Below are 15,863 nucleotides of genomic sequence, written 5' to 3' on the forward strand. Positions count from 1 at the left end.
AAAGGATTGTAACAAAGTCTAGAGTATTCTGTCAAAAAAACAGTGTTTTCCTCCAGTGCCCTCTGGAAACTCCTAAGCTTATTTTATCTTCTCAGGGTTAACCATTAAAATGGGTCCACTTCCTGATGGGAGAAAAGTTTCCCAGTTCAAAATTGAAGAAGATAATTGTAGGTCCATGATAGGCACTCAAATACTGACCGATATATGATGGGCTTGTGTGTGTGCATAATCACATTATCAATATGTGTTATTCACACCACATATATTTGTATGCATTAAGCTGTGAAGCACATGATATCAATATAACATTATGTAGTGTATGTATTTCAAGCCATTACATCGCCTGAATTGGCCTATGTCTTTCTATAATCCTGTTCACTTGTTATAACTATCCTATAACACTTTGCAAAGCTGAAGTCAAGCTCAGAAAATAAGAAACGTGTCAAAGGCATAATACATTAATGTTCTGCCATGGTACATGCTGGAGAAGTACCTTCATGGACCAGAACCTAGAATGCTAATATCCAAAACAATGATAAGAAAAGGTACAGAACAAGTTAAGGAACTTGTCCAAACTGGTGGATTGGATTTCAATGACATGTACAAAGTTTTTAACTATCACCTATAAATATCACCATCGTGTAACTTTGGGACCACATATTCTGTGTAAGGTAAACTTAATAATGCTGCACAAGACAGCCTCCTAGAAACTTATATTGCAGAAAACTTTTTTCTTTAACTATATTATTATTGACTTTTAGCAATAAAGCTGACTGATATCGGTTATTTGGTCTCTTGAATATATTTCATACTGAACCAAAGTACGGTCAAGCAATTGACTATACAATTGATGTATACAATTGTATTCTGTTGTTGATAACAACAGAAAGGCACTAGATAGATAGATGAGTGCCAGCTCCCTGAACTACAATCTGAACACCATATCCAAAGAGTTGTTAGACGTAAGAGTTGAGCTACAAACTATCTGAGGACTATCCTGTGGCAGCCAAGAAATTCCAAGTCCACCAGAAGCATTGTCATCTGTGTGGACGTTGAACTGACCAAGCACAGCTAGCACCAGCACCACCCCAGTGATTTTCAGAGAAGAACCTGGTCAACCTACTGAAAGCTACTGCAGTGCAGTGGGATGATACATCCTCATTTCTATCTAAGGACTCATGCAAGATGGACATATTCATAGAATAGCAGGGTTGGAAGGGACCTCAGGAGGTCATCTAGCCCAACCCCCTGCTCAAAGCAGGACCAATCCCCAATTTTTTTTGCCCCAGATCCCTAAATGGCTCCCTCAAGGATTGAACTCACAACCCTGGGTTTAGCAGGCCAATGCTCAAACCAGTGAGCTATCCCTCCCCCTTGATTGAATATATTCAATCAGATATATTGTGGAGGCAGAAGATGTCTTACATTAAATGGATGTTTTGTGCATTGCCATTTTTATGTAGTTATTTGTTATTCTTTAAAGCACCACTGGAATAAATAAGACATTTTTTTCTGAACAAAATATATGACCTATCTTACTACCCTATCAAATTGCCCGATGTTGGTATTTGATAGAGTATAATGCCATATAAAGTAGATTTGGCACATCCTACTCTTCTCCAGAACAATGTTTAATTTCGGACGTTAAATATGTAACTTGATTTTTAAACAAAGGCAATTGTTTTGTATCTCCCTAGTACTGGAGCCAGCAAAATTCAGAGTAAACATTAATTATTCATGGAACAATTAATTTTAATTAGGGCTTGTGTAGAATCCCATATGGTTTCAGACATCATCAGTTCACTAATGCAAACCATTTTCAAGAGGATATTGGGAAGGTCTAGGAAGTTTGGCTGATGACAGTAATTGTAGTCTAGTGCATTAGGCATGAGGCTGGGAGCTAGAAACTCTTGTGGCTTGAACCCTGATTTCTCCTGTGGTCTTAAGTAAGTTACTTAACCTCACTGTCTATTTTACACCAGCAGTAGGAGATACAGCTGTTTCTGTTGAAGCAAGGTATTACCTGAGTGAGTTGCAAACCCAACAGCAGAGTCCTCTTTTATCCAGGCTTGGACCAGCACTGTTACTAACAGTAATAGAGTTTTGTATGTACTGTTATCACCTGGGAAGAAGTACCACAATTAATGATTGACTCTAATCAGTGAAGGAACTGGACTGTCTGAAATGTCAGTGTCACAAGAGGAACTATGTGCTAAGTAGGTGTACATTGAATACACAATTAGGTGTGGATGGTGGGTGGATTGGGGGAAAGATTGATTTGTGGCAAAGCGGGCTCCTTGATTCCTGTTGTGGGATCAAGGATAATACAGAACAGTGAGAAAACAGATACCACTAGCACAGGTGCAATTACAAAAGGAAATGGAAAGACATGTCCTCCACTAACTCTGAGAGACTCTGGGGAGTTGGGGGCAGGAGGGAGAGTGACCACAGAGGTAAGTGAGACACAGAGACACTATGGTAATGGGTCACAGAAATTCTAAACTGGGGGACTTGCAAAGTGACACTGGCAAAAAGAGGACAGGGAGGGTGCTATTGGTGATAGAGAGTCCAGGAATGTAGGAACTGGGACACAGATACAGTGACTCTAGGGAAGACATGAATGTGGGGAGTGAGAACTGAGATGCTGGGGAGTTAGGACATGGACAGTGAGTGCAGAGTGTGGGACAGGAACGGTGACTCTAGCAGGAGATGGGGGAAGGAATCTAGAGAATGGAGCATAGGAACAATGTCCCTGTGGAGTGGAGGATGGGGAAGTGACCATAGTGGGGACACAATTACACTGCAAGGAGAGAAAATTGACATGCTGGGGAGTAAGTAACAGGAATAGTGACCCTGAGAGTTGAGGGGCAGAATATAGATTAAGGGGGTGGGGAAACATGGTAGACATAGACAGAGATTTAAGAGCTAAATGGATACCATAGGTGTAGACAGTGACAAAGACAGGGAATGAGAGGCATCCTGGAGAGAGGATAAAGTGATCCTGGGCTAGTAGTGGTAATGCCACGAACAACAAGGAGATCCTAGGAAGGACAGATGTCCTGGGGACAGTGGTGATTGGTTAAGGAATTCAAGGGTGGGAATAAAGGGAACAAGGTCTATGTGCAGGGTTGGGGGGCTAGTATTGTGAAGGAACAGAGGATATTGAGAGCACAGAACTTGTTGGGTTAAATTAGGTTAGAGACAGAATAAGAGAGAAAATGAAGGGGTCAGGAATAATTGGGGAGGAAACCCAAGAGAAATTATTGCAACACCGAGCAGTAACTTTTTTTTAACCAAAGATCCTGATAATTCATATAATCTATTTTCATCCCTAGATATTATTATGCATGTATATATTCACCATGACTTTCATCACCAAATGCTGTGACAAAATCATGAAAAAGTACACCTGTCCAATTTTTTTGAATCTTATTATTTGATAGACGTGCCTGGTTTATTAAACGTGTAATCAGAGAATTCATTCAATTTAATAAAATCACTAGAAATGATGTCCTGGGTAGTGCAAAGACACTCACTCTGTAACACTCTATTAAACAGAGAGATCTTGTGATATTACTGTATAATGTTGCTCTAAACAAAAGTTCATTCTTGCAGTGATTATTATTGTTTCTGATATTTATATGGCTAGGATTGGCAAATCTGTTCAAACTTCCTAAATAAAGGCTTCATTTTAAAAAGCCAAACATACCATATAGTCCATAACCAGAAAAAAAATGTGTCACTCCAGTGGTCCTAGCTCAGTATGTACGTATTGATTTACACTTAATGAAAGGCTAAATAGGTCAAATACTATGAGATGAATACATTATTCATTGTAAAATTTGACAAACACATGTAAAAATAAATAATGCATTCTGATTTATGGAAACAGAGTTGAATGTAATTTATTCAAAGATTGCCTGAATAATCCTCTATGAATTTTAATAATTTCCCCTCCATATTGACATCACACTGAATAAATGTGAATCTAACATCTTCTAAATAAAATTATCTTACATATGCTAACTAGTGCTAATTTGGCAATAGACAATCCATGAGATATACCTTGCAAATGTTTGGTGTATTCCAAAAAAGTACCCGAGACTGTCCATTAGAGTTGCATGAGGCCTAATTATGAGTGTGGTGGAGAGAAGCAGCACCTTGCTAACACCGGTAGCAGTGCTCAGTGGCCCACAGGGGATGTTTCTGTGAGGGGGTGGGTAATGGCATGGCCACAGCACTGAAGCTACCTGTGTTCTGGCGAAGTATTAGAGAACTGTGCTGTGAGAGAGAACTGAGCATAAGCTGCATCCTTTCTGCAGACATAGCCACTGTTATGTCCATGGCATGCCATCAGAGATAAAAACATCAAATACTCTTTTAGAGAGGTTGCAGTGTAACATTACTTTATTTCTTAAAATCCCAAACATTAACACACAAGAACCAAAAACAGAGAGAGGGGAAGCAGGCTGCTCCCTAAGGCGGTGAGGCACAACTCATTCCACCTTGCTGTAGGCTGGCTCTTTCCAGACAGACATGCTTTCCTACAGAGCAATCTAGCCTGCAAGCAGGACCCCAGGAAATTCCTTACAAATTAAAGTGACAACCTACAATTCCAACCCAGTTTTCAAATACACCACAGCTGAGCACATCTTCTGAGTGCCCCTGCAGGTGTCCAACTGCTCGTGGACTCTGGAGGAATAATTCCTCCAGTCACCACTAGTTTTGTTAACGTGCCATCTTTCCTCCATGCTCTCCATTGTGTCCTGGCTCTAAGAGCCAAATGGATTCTTTACTACTGAAATGCAGCCATGGCCAAAGTTAGGACTTGACAGTTCTTAATTTGCTGCACATGATAACTCAGAACTTCCTGTTGACAGAAGGGTCAGGATGCCTCTTGCTGCAAAAGCATGGGTTTCTCACCATTTGAGCTAAAAGGAAATCTCAGTTAGCAATCAGGAGTCAAAAAGGTGATCATTCCTATCTGCCCCATGTGGACACATGCTGGTTTGAAATGAATAGAGCAGAACAGTTTTCCATAGGAAAATGCAGCTTCATCGAAACTGACATATTTCACAGGAACACGTATCAATTTCTAATTCTATTGCTAAACTTCCTCTCCAGGCTGGCCCTGTACATATCGATGCAATCAGGTTCTGCCTGCTCTGAAAATAGAAGTCCAAGAAAGAAGGCTAGAGCCTCATTTGTGCAAGAGCATTTTTTGTCAGCTCCTCAAAGCTTTATGCCATCTTTATTCCCGCAGACATCTGGAAGCTGGTTTGTAGCAGCCCACAGAGGCTGTAGTACTGGCCTCATTTCATTGGAGCACAGCACATTCCAGTCATGCCATCTACCATCCCAAGCACTCTGCCAGCTAAGTAGTGTAATAGCTGTTGCCAGCTTGCTATTATAACATAAGAAATGATACTGGAGACTCTTTACAGTAACAGTAAACACTTAACTTCCTGTTGAGATCTGTAAAGCCAGGTGTTGCTGACTTACTTGCCTGGCTCCAACTGCAAGCCATGCGCTACTGCTGATAAGGCTGACTACATAATGATTCCCATCATGCAACACCATGGGTAACTTTGGTTACTACTCCAAAGCTCCTACACATAGCCTCTACACCAGCTTAAGACTCCTTCACACTGAAGAAGACCTCAGCTGCCCAGATCAGTGAAGAGGGACCAGGGATCCAGCCAGGATGTGGCCAGAGGAGCTCAATTGCACAAACTTTTGCTTCTTGAGCATCTGCATAACACAAACATGTAGCTGGAGTATGATGCCTTTTGTAATAAGTCCCCTTTCCACCTGATAGTTGCTGCTGTGAAAAAAGCATTGATGGCTCCCTGCAGGTTGCATGGCTCAGAGATCAGCTGCATCACATTGTATGTGGTAAGGTCATGTATTGCACACTTGTAGGAATATTGGGGTAATGTGATGTGGCTATAATAATTAATTATGAAGTGAGATTAAATCAGTTATGCGATCATGCCCTGTTCAGCTAATTATATTAGTTGTAAAAAGAAAAGGAGTACTTGTGGCACCTTAGAGACTAACAAATTTATTTGAGCATAAGCTTTCATGAGCTACAGCTCACTTCCCGATGATGTGAGCTGTAGCTCCCGAAAGCTTATGCTCAAATAAATTTGTTAGTCTCTAAGGTGCCACAAGTACTCTTTCTTTTTGCGAATACAGACTAACACGGCTGCTATTCTGAAACCTATATTAGTTGTGTTTTACATCTATATACACAGGAATAAGGGCCCAATCTAGTTCTATGCCTAAGCATTGCAAGTCATTTGGACTACTCTCATACTTGAAGTTAAGCAAATGCTTAAGCACTTTGGTGGGTCAAGGCATAAATGACCACATAAACTGCAGGCATATGATTTGTGTGAAACAGGAATTCCATTTGAGAAGTTACATGAATTTTGTGATAACTAAAACACAACACAACAAAAACCTACACAATTAAAAACCTTGCTTCTTATCCATTCCTAAATTTCTAATAAACGCTGGCTTCAGTGTTGACTAGAACCAAATTTTGAAATAAATTTGATATCCAGAAACATATATTGGAGATTAAGGATTTAAACTCATCTCTAGCTGTAATCCACTGTACGGCCTAAGGGATTATCCCAAGACCATTAAAATCAATAAAGGTATGTTCATGTACTCCCAACAGACTTTGGATCAGGTCCTAAGCAACCAATCACAGTAAAATCTAAAGAGATGGTGATTTAGAAATAGATCTTTCATAACGTGAATAATTCACATAAGCACGAATTATTACATAATAATACACACTTTGTCATAATTTATTAATCAGACATTCCAAACCATCAGCAGGGCTTTACTGACATAACAATATAGAAAAATAATCAGTCACTAATATTTTGGTTGGCACTGTATCAAACTTTTTTGGTGTGTTCACAAATGGAAAGTAGGAATGATCATGTACTACTACATATTAAGAAATCATCACTGTAGTTGGCAGAATCAAATTAGTGAAGTTAGATTATCGTTGTGGATGGATGAATTGATACATCTGGAAAAAGATCTGTCCCAAATCTGCACCTAAAAGCTCAAACCAAAGTCAAGGTTAACTCCATCCTTCCATTTTTATTTTTATTTTTTATTTTCTGCAGTTTTTCATGTCCTCCTGTATCTACAGAAGTTCAGATAGAATCATAGAATCGAATCATAGAATCAAAGTACTGATAGGGACCTCAAAGCACTCATGGCAGGACTAAGTATTATTTAGACAATCCCTGACAGGTGTTTGTCTAACCTGCTCTTAAAAATCTCCAATGACGGAGATTCCACAACTTCCCTGGGCACTTTATTCCAGTGCTTAACCAGTGCTAACCTGACAGTTAGAAAGATTTTTCCTAATGTCCAACCTAAACCACCCTTGCTGCCATTTAAGCCCATTGCTTCTTGTCCTATCCCCAGAAGTTAAGGAGAATAATTTTTCACCCTAATCCTCGTAACAACCTTTTATGTAGTTGAAAATTGTTATCATGTCCCCCATAGTCTTCTCCTCTCCAGACTAAAGAAACCCATTTTTTTCAATCTTTCCTCATAGGTCATGTTTTTTAGACCTTGAATCATTTTTGTTGCTCTTCTCTGGTCTTTCTCCAATTTTTCCACATCTTTCCTGAAATGTGGTGCCCAGAACAGGATACAATACTCCAGTTGAGGCCTAATCAGCACAGAGTAGAGTGGAAGAATGACTTCTCATGCCTTGCTTACAACACTCCTATACATTTAATTTATAAACATCCAATAACCAAATCAAAGCCCTGCATCTTTTGAAATTTACCCGTCACTAAGCCAGAAGAAAGTTGTAGACTAAAGGAATGAACGTATTTTGCTTTTGATGTGTACAGGTAATGGTAATGGGGATAATGCAGAAATAGAGGAAAATCTAAAGAGTAACATACATTAAAGGGAGTTGTTTATTTCATTGAAATTTCATCATTCACATGACTTGGAAATAATTTTTTCAAGTTCCTGAATTGTTTGGAGAGGCACAGTGTGTTGGGGTGTACTTAGTCTTTGTGGCTGCCTATGGGAGATCTCAAGGTCCTATTACACCCTACCCCAGGAAGTAGCAATGTGTGTGGAATGGAGCAGCAATGGTGGGGCCTCCCGGACGGCTTAGAGAGGCCTCTTGGAAACAGCCATCTTGGAGACTAGAGAGACTTGGTACTCCAAGGGCTACAAGGAGTAGTAACAGCCAATCAGAGCCCAGCAGGCTCAGATAAAAGGAGCTGCCTAGCCAGAGCTGTTCAGCTTCTGGCTGGAATGAGAGGAATAAAGAAGGATGCTCTGCTCTGGCCAAAGGAACTTGAGGGATAGCCAGAGTCTATTTCTGGCTGCATTTTGCAAAACTGGGTTTGCAGGGAGAGGGAAGTACAAGAATGTTAACCATGACATGACTGTGATGAAAATGGGGCAAGGTAGGAAAAGAACAGGAAAGAAGCAGCAATGAATTGGATCCAGTTGCATGTGTCTGTTGTTTATAGGGTCCCTAGGTTGTAACCTGGAGTAGCGGGTGAACCCAGGTTTCCCTACGAGCCACAGGTAAAGTGGTGTAAACCCGAAGAAGGGGACAAGACTTATTTGGGAGCTTGAACAATGGGCTGAATTTAAAGGGCCCTGAGCTGACCCGAGCAAAAGAAATAGACTGTTTGTTTACTGAACTCTTTAATACCCTAGAAGGCGTTAAATTGAACTTTGTGACTTGGATGGAAGGCCAAACCACTGAAGACCTGCCAAAGTTGTTTGGCAGCCTGCAGGAGGTACCAGGGGCATGAAAAGGACTGTGGTACCACACCCAGCTACTCAGAGGTGCTCAAGTGAGTGCCCCTTTACACAATGAAAAGTAATATAACTGGTGTCATTTCCCTATTACCTTGAGCTTCTCGGTAGTTTACAAGACCTGATTATGTCCCATTGATAAGACCTTAGATGTAGGATTCATTTCCAGTTTAAGGTCCAGTCTTTCATTACTTGCATATCCCAAATTCCCATTGACTCTGGTGGGATTTTGGGATGACCAAGCAATGCAATTATCAGGTTATTCACCTGTACACAATCCAGACACTTGCAAGTTTTGATAAGACTGTCCTGTAGCAAAGTTGCTGGATACACTTTGGAGAGCCTAGAAGAGAGAGGTTAAAAAAACCACCCTAAAGCCCCCAGATGAAGCAATTATAATACGTTGGCATTGTCTACACAGCACTGCAGTTCAGACTATGCGGGTGTAAATTGCAGTGCATACTAGCATTCTGCACTGTAACTATCTCATGTGGATACTGTGGGTGAGAACTGAAAGGTACCTGGTTTGCATTAACATAGCCCTGTTTAAAGAAGACTGCATTAACACAAAGTAGGTAGCCTTTATTTCATGCCAGCAATGTCTACACGGTGGAGTTACAACGCAGAATGCTAGTACTCACTGCAATTCATACCCCCGTAGTCTGAACTGTGGGGCTGCGTAGACATAGCCCTAGTGCATAAAAAGACAGGGGGTGAATCTACAGTGCACTTTTTTGCTGTGCACTACATCTCCATGTAGAAATGCCCTTAGGCTCAGCATAAAGGTGACTAAGCATCCCATAACTGAGTCACGAAGGTAAGTATATACCTAAAGAAAACAGGAAACAGGAAGGCAGAGAGGAAAAAATACAATATGGTAAAATAACAAGGTACAGGAGGTTATTTTAACTGAACAGAAATCCTTACCAAAATGAAAGCTATATGAAAGGAATGAAGGTAAAATTTAACACTTAAAATAATGTGGAAATTAGAACTGGGGGAACAAGAAGAGCAATTAATCAAAAACATACAAAACAAACAAGAAATTATTTCAGTGTATCAGAAGCAGAAAGCTAGTAAAAAATTGGTCTGCTGGTATTCAAGGAAGTCAAGGGAGCAATTAAAGAGTTTTAAGGACATTGCAGAGAAACAAAATAATATATTTGAATCAGCCTTCATCACAAAGGATGTTAATGAGACACCTATCCTGCTCCTATTCTTTTCATATAATAAAGATGAAGCAGTGTCAGAATGAGGTGTCTGAAGAGGAGGTGCTAGAACAAACAGAGATATTAAACCTCAACACATCACTGGGATTGGATGACATTCGTCCAAAAATTAAAAAGAAACTTTAGAGTGAAGTGGGTGTGATGCCATCAAAATATGCAATGTCATTAAAATCAGTTACTATTCATAAGGGCCTTACAGCTCGGGACTGTTAACTTCAGTCTTGCTGAATATTCTTACTTTTCCCTCTGTCTCCTAGCCAAATTCTAATCCAAGATGTTACCCCTTATCCCATGACTACTTTGTCTCCTTAGTAGAGTTGTGTAAGAGACAGTCAAAGGTTTTCTGGACATCAAAATTAAAGTTGGCCAAAAATGTTCCAATGGAACTTTTTCCATCAGAAATGAAAACTTTCTGTAGGAATTTGTCAATTTAAATAAAATTTCACTTTGAGGAGAAAAAAACAAAAACAGTGTTTTGAAAATGTCAAAATGTTCCATTTTGACATTTTCAGAATGTAATATTTCAATTTTTCATCTTGAAATTAATTTTGATTCATTTTTTTTATTTCAATTTTTAAAATAAATCAAAATGAAATGTTTTGGTTTTATTTAAAATGACCTTTTTTCAACAGACCTGATTTTTTTTAACTTGAGTATGATGGAAATTTAGAAGTTTTGTTTTCATTCCAAATTGGAATAAAAACAAACCTCAAAATTGCAGAATTTCCCACAGAATGGAAATTCCAGTTTTCACCAGGTGGGCTTCTGAGAAATTGTGGAGGTGCGCAGGTAGAAACAACTTTCTGATGGGAAATAGCATTTTCCAGAAAAATTGAAACATTCCAGTGGAAATTTTGATTTTCTGAAAAGCAACATTTTTGTCAGAAACTCATTCCAATGGAAAATTCCTGACCCACTCTACAGAAAGTGTCATTCACTTACAGAAAGAAGATGCAGAGGCTTGTAAAGGGACAATGTTGTTATGTTGAGCCCATGTCCTCTTGTGCTGAGTACCCCAAATCAAGCGGAATACCTACAATGGGACATTTGGGGGAAAGAAAAGAATAATGCCACAGAAGCAGCACCTCCCTCTTCTACATTCACTGGACTGGAATCCTGTAGATTCTATTCTCTTTGTGCTCATGAATGTAGAGGGCCATGGTCCCAAATGTGGGATTTCTAACACTTGAATCATCACTGTGAATGCATGCTGTACATTGCAGAGAATCAACTAATTGAAAAATAAGAAGATGTAACCAACACTTCACTGGGGCCACTGTAAGGTAATACAACTCTTCCTAGTTCCATAAGGTAGAGTACATTGCTCTTACATAAATGTTGTTGAAAGAGGGGGCTGTAATGCCTTTTAGGCTGGGGTTTACCACACTGAAAAAGTAAAGAATATGTTATATCTGATTAGTCAACCTAAAAATGTATAAAATACACTTTGATATAACTTCCATTTCCCATTTTGGATATTAAACTAAAAAAAAATGGAATATCACCAGTTAAATGCCCATTTGACATATTTTAGATTATCTATTTGCTGAATTGTTCAATAGCTCTTCTTCAGTAGATCTTCCCTTAAATAATCCAAGGTGTTTTCTGAACATCTTTCATTATATATATATTTGTATTCACAAATGTTTGTCCTAGTCGGCCTAATCCCACATCATTGACTTTGATAGGAGCAGGATCAAACCCTTAATCAGTAGTTTTCTTTTTTATGGATGTCACTGAAGAATTATACATAAAATTATGGAGGAGTGGAAGCAAAAAACTCACTGTAAAAACTTTTGATATTTACATTTTAATTAGGGCTATTAGGAGATTTTAAAAAATCACGATTAATTGCACAATTAATCGCACTGTTTAACAATAATAGAATACCATTTATTGAAATATTTTTGATTTTTCCACATTTTCAGATATATGGATTTAAATTACAACAGAGAATATAAAGTGTACAGTTCTCACTTTATATTTATTTTATTACAATATTTGCACTGTAAAAAACAAAAGAAATAGTATTTTTCAATTCACCTAATACAAGTACTTTAGTGCAATCTCTTTATCATGAAAGTTGTACTTACAAATGCAGAATTATGGACAAAAAACCTGCATTCAAAAATAAAACAATGTACAATATTAGAGCCTACCAGTCCACTCAGTCCTACTTCTTGTTCACCTAGTCGCTCAGACAAACAAGTTTGGTTACATTTGCAGGAGATAATGCTGCCTGCTTCTTGTTGACAGTGTCACCTGGAAGGGAGAACAGGCATTCTCATGGCACTGTTGTAGCCTGCATCACAAGATATTTACTTGCCAGATGCACAAAGATTCATATGTCCCTTTATGCTTTAACCACTATTCCAAGGGCCATGCATCCATGCTGATGACAGGTTCTGCTCAATAACAGTCCAAAGCGGTGCAGTCCAACGCATGTTCACTTTCATTATCTGAGTCAGATGCCATCAGCAGAAGGTTGATTTTCTTTTTTGGTATTTTGGATTCTGTAGTTTCTGCACCGGAGTGTTGCTCTTTTAAGACTTCTGAAAGCATGCTCAACACCTTGTCCCTCTCAGATTTTGGAAGGCACTTCAGATTCTTAAACCTTGGGTCAAGTGCTGTAGCTATCTTTAGAAATCTCACATTGGTATCTTCTTTGAATTTTGTCAAATCTCCAGCGAAAGCGTTCTTAAAATGAACATGTGCTAGATCATCATCCAAGACTGCTATAACATGAAATATATGGCAGAATGGGGGTAAAACAGAGCAGGGGACATACAATTTTCCCCCAAGGAGTTCAGGAACAAATTTAATTACTGATTTTTTTTTTAAATGAGCATCATCAGCACGGAAGCATGTCCCCTGGAATGGTGGCCAAAGCATGAAGGGGTATACCAATGTTTAGCATATCTGGCATGTAAATACCTTGCAATGCAGGCTACAAAAGTGCCATGAAAATACCTGTTTTCACTTTCTGGTGACATTGTAGATAAGAATAGGGCAGCATTATCTCCTGTAAATGTAAACAAACTTATTTGTCTTAGCAATTGGCTGAACAAGAAATAGGACTGAGTGGACTTGTATGCACTAAAGTTTTACATTGTTTTGTTTTTGAGTCCAGTTATGTAACAAAAAAAAATCTACATGTATAAGTCGCACTTTCACGACAAAGAGATTGCACTTCGGTACTTGTGTGAGGTGAATTGAAAAATACTATTTCTTTTTTTTTTAATCATTTTTACAGTGCAAATATTTGTAATAAAAATAATATACAATTTGATTTCAATTGCAACACGGAATACAATATACATGAAAATGTAGAAAAAACATTCAAAGTATTTAATGTATTTCAATTGGTATTCTATTGTTAACAATGAGATTAAAACTGTGATCAATCACTATTAATTTTTTTAATCACATGAGTTAACTGTGATAATCGACATCCCTGATTTTAATATAATATGATTAGACCTGTTTTGAATTCCTTTTGACTATATACAATAAGGCATGAATCACAATGTCCACTGTAATATTTAAACTCCTTCTCAGATTCTATATGTTTTTCATATATCCAAACTGTCTTAGCAATAGAAGATACATGGTTTTAATCTACTGTATCGTGTTTCTTACCTGGCATCCATTTGGAGTCATAGATTTTGTAGTGGATCATCATTCTAAAGCATATTGCTAGAAATACGTTACAGTTCCCTTGAATTTTAATTGGGCTAATTATTCTTATTGATGAAAAGTTGCCCTAATATGTGATATCAACAGCAGACGACTAAGTGGGATCCTTGCATACTTAGCCAATATAAAGTATATTAATGTTTTGAGTTACTAAAGCAACATTATTATTTAGCTCACTATATATTTTATAATTTATAATTTATCTCTTTTGAAAGCTGTATAAATTCTCTTTCTAATTCTCCACTTATGTAAGTATTTCCCATTAATCTCTGTAATGTGTAATTGTTTTTCTCACACATCATCTCTTGTTACCAACTTTAGGACTGGGAAATGTTACTGACCTTGGACTTCATTCTTAGAAACATTTTTATATCATGCTGCCCTATGGGAACAAAATGGTATGGTATTTTATTAGATATGCTTTACTCTATCATAGTGATTTAAAAAATGTAATAGGAGTGGTTTGATTTAAAAATAATTATAAAAAATCATTAGTCAGATTGATGAGGAAATAGTAAAACCAGAAAGAATATAGAACAGGTACAGAATGGGCCATGGCAGAGCAAGATTTCTCATACTGCCTGAGAATATGCCCTGCAATTCTGTTGTGAGTTATGAGAGGGTAGTTCAGTCTCCATGTCCATATTATTCTTGGTCTTTGTTGAGACTTCCAAGTAGAGCGTCAATTAATGGTGGGGTTTGTAGTGGTACTAACACCAATTGCTAGGGTATAGAATTGAGACCCTTATAATGAATTCTTAATTCTGAAGTTTACCTAGTGTCCCATTCTAATAAGCTGTAAGGTCCTGACTCTAATAGGAATAAAGTTGCACATATGCTGAAGTGTTTGGCGGATCAGGGAATAAGTAATTATATACACTATCAGGCAATTTATATATCTTTTAATCTCCCAATTTGACAACAGTTTTGGCCAAATCCCCAATGAAGTGAAGCGTATATTTTCAAATTAAAGCATTCAAGTGTAGGCTTGAAAGGGTCCTTGAAGAATTTGTTTTTAAATTAATTCATCAATATGAAATTCAAAAGCAGAAAATCAAAAATATATGTTGCCGAGCAACTAATGGAAGTCCATTGTGTTTATATTTTAGACAGATTTTTTTTGAATTGCACAGAAAATTAAATATGAATACTTTCTCTTTCATCTCCGTAATGTTCTTATCGAAGTGTAGCATTTCTTGTTACATCATTTCTCTCTAGTTATATATCTTTAGAGTGATATCTCAAAGATCAAATGGGAGATTTACCTGCATAAGGACTGCATATTTAGGCTTACTCCAAAGGCCATTGAAACCAATGTGAGTTGTGGAGTATTTGTTATTGAGATTAATGAGTTGTGGCTTTTAGCTGGCTTTGGACCAGGCTCATTATTAGCCGAGATGTTGGTCAGTGCTCACATTTGTACCAAAATTAGGGATCCCTTTAATCTCAGAAAGCCAAATTTATCCCTACCACAAATGTTATCCACAGTACTCTTAGGCCAGGCACAAAGAGCTGGTGGTGTATTTGTTATCTTCACTCATAACTGGTCTCTTCTGCTTGAGATCCTGTAGATGCCTTTGTTCATGAAGGGCCACTTAAGCTACTGCATTACCAATGTTTATTTTTCTCCTTTGTATTAATGGAAATGGGGAAAACATGTTTTTTTTATTTACCTTCTAAAAAGCAGCACAGGGAAAAAATATAAGACTTCAGTATCATTACCTATACCTGCTCCAGTACATTAGATTTGATGCTAATTAAAAATTCAAAATAACCGTTGCAAACTTCTGAATATAGTTTGCTTAGAACAATGATTTAATTCTAATCTACTGATTAAAAATAAAAATGCAGAACTGAACCAAGGAAGTTAATTGTCAGTTGTAAGTAGGACCTAATGAATGCTTTCCTGACAGCTAGTTGGAAGGGGATGAGACATTGAATGCATCCAATGAAGTGAGCTGTAGCTCACGAAAGCTTATGCTCAAATAAATTGGTTAGTCTCTAAGGTGCCACAAGTACTCCTTTTCTTTTTGAGAATACAGACTAACACGGCTGCTACTCTGAAATATGTTAATACAGGTTGCTCCTGCTCCGTTTACATATTCATCA

The sequence above is a fragment of the Chelonia mydas genome, chromosome 4 (assembly GCF_015237465.2).
Source record: "Chelonia mydas isolate rCheMyd1 chromosome 4, rCheMyd1.pri.v2, whole genome shotgun sequence".
Classification (NCBI taxonomy): domain Eukaryota; kingdom Metazoa; phylum Chordata; order Testudines; family Cheloniidae; genus Chelonia; species Chelonia mydas.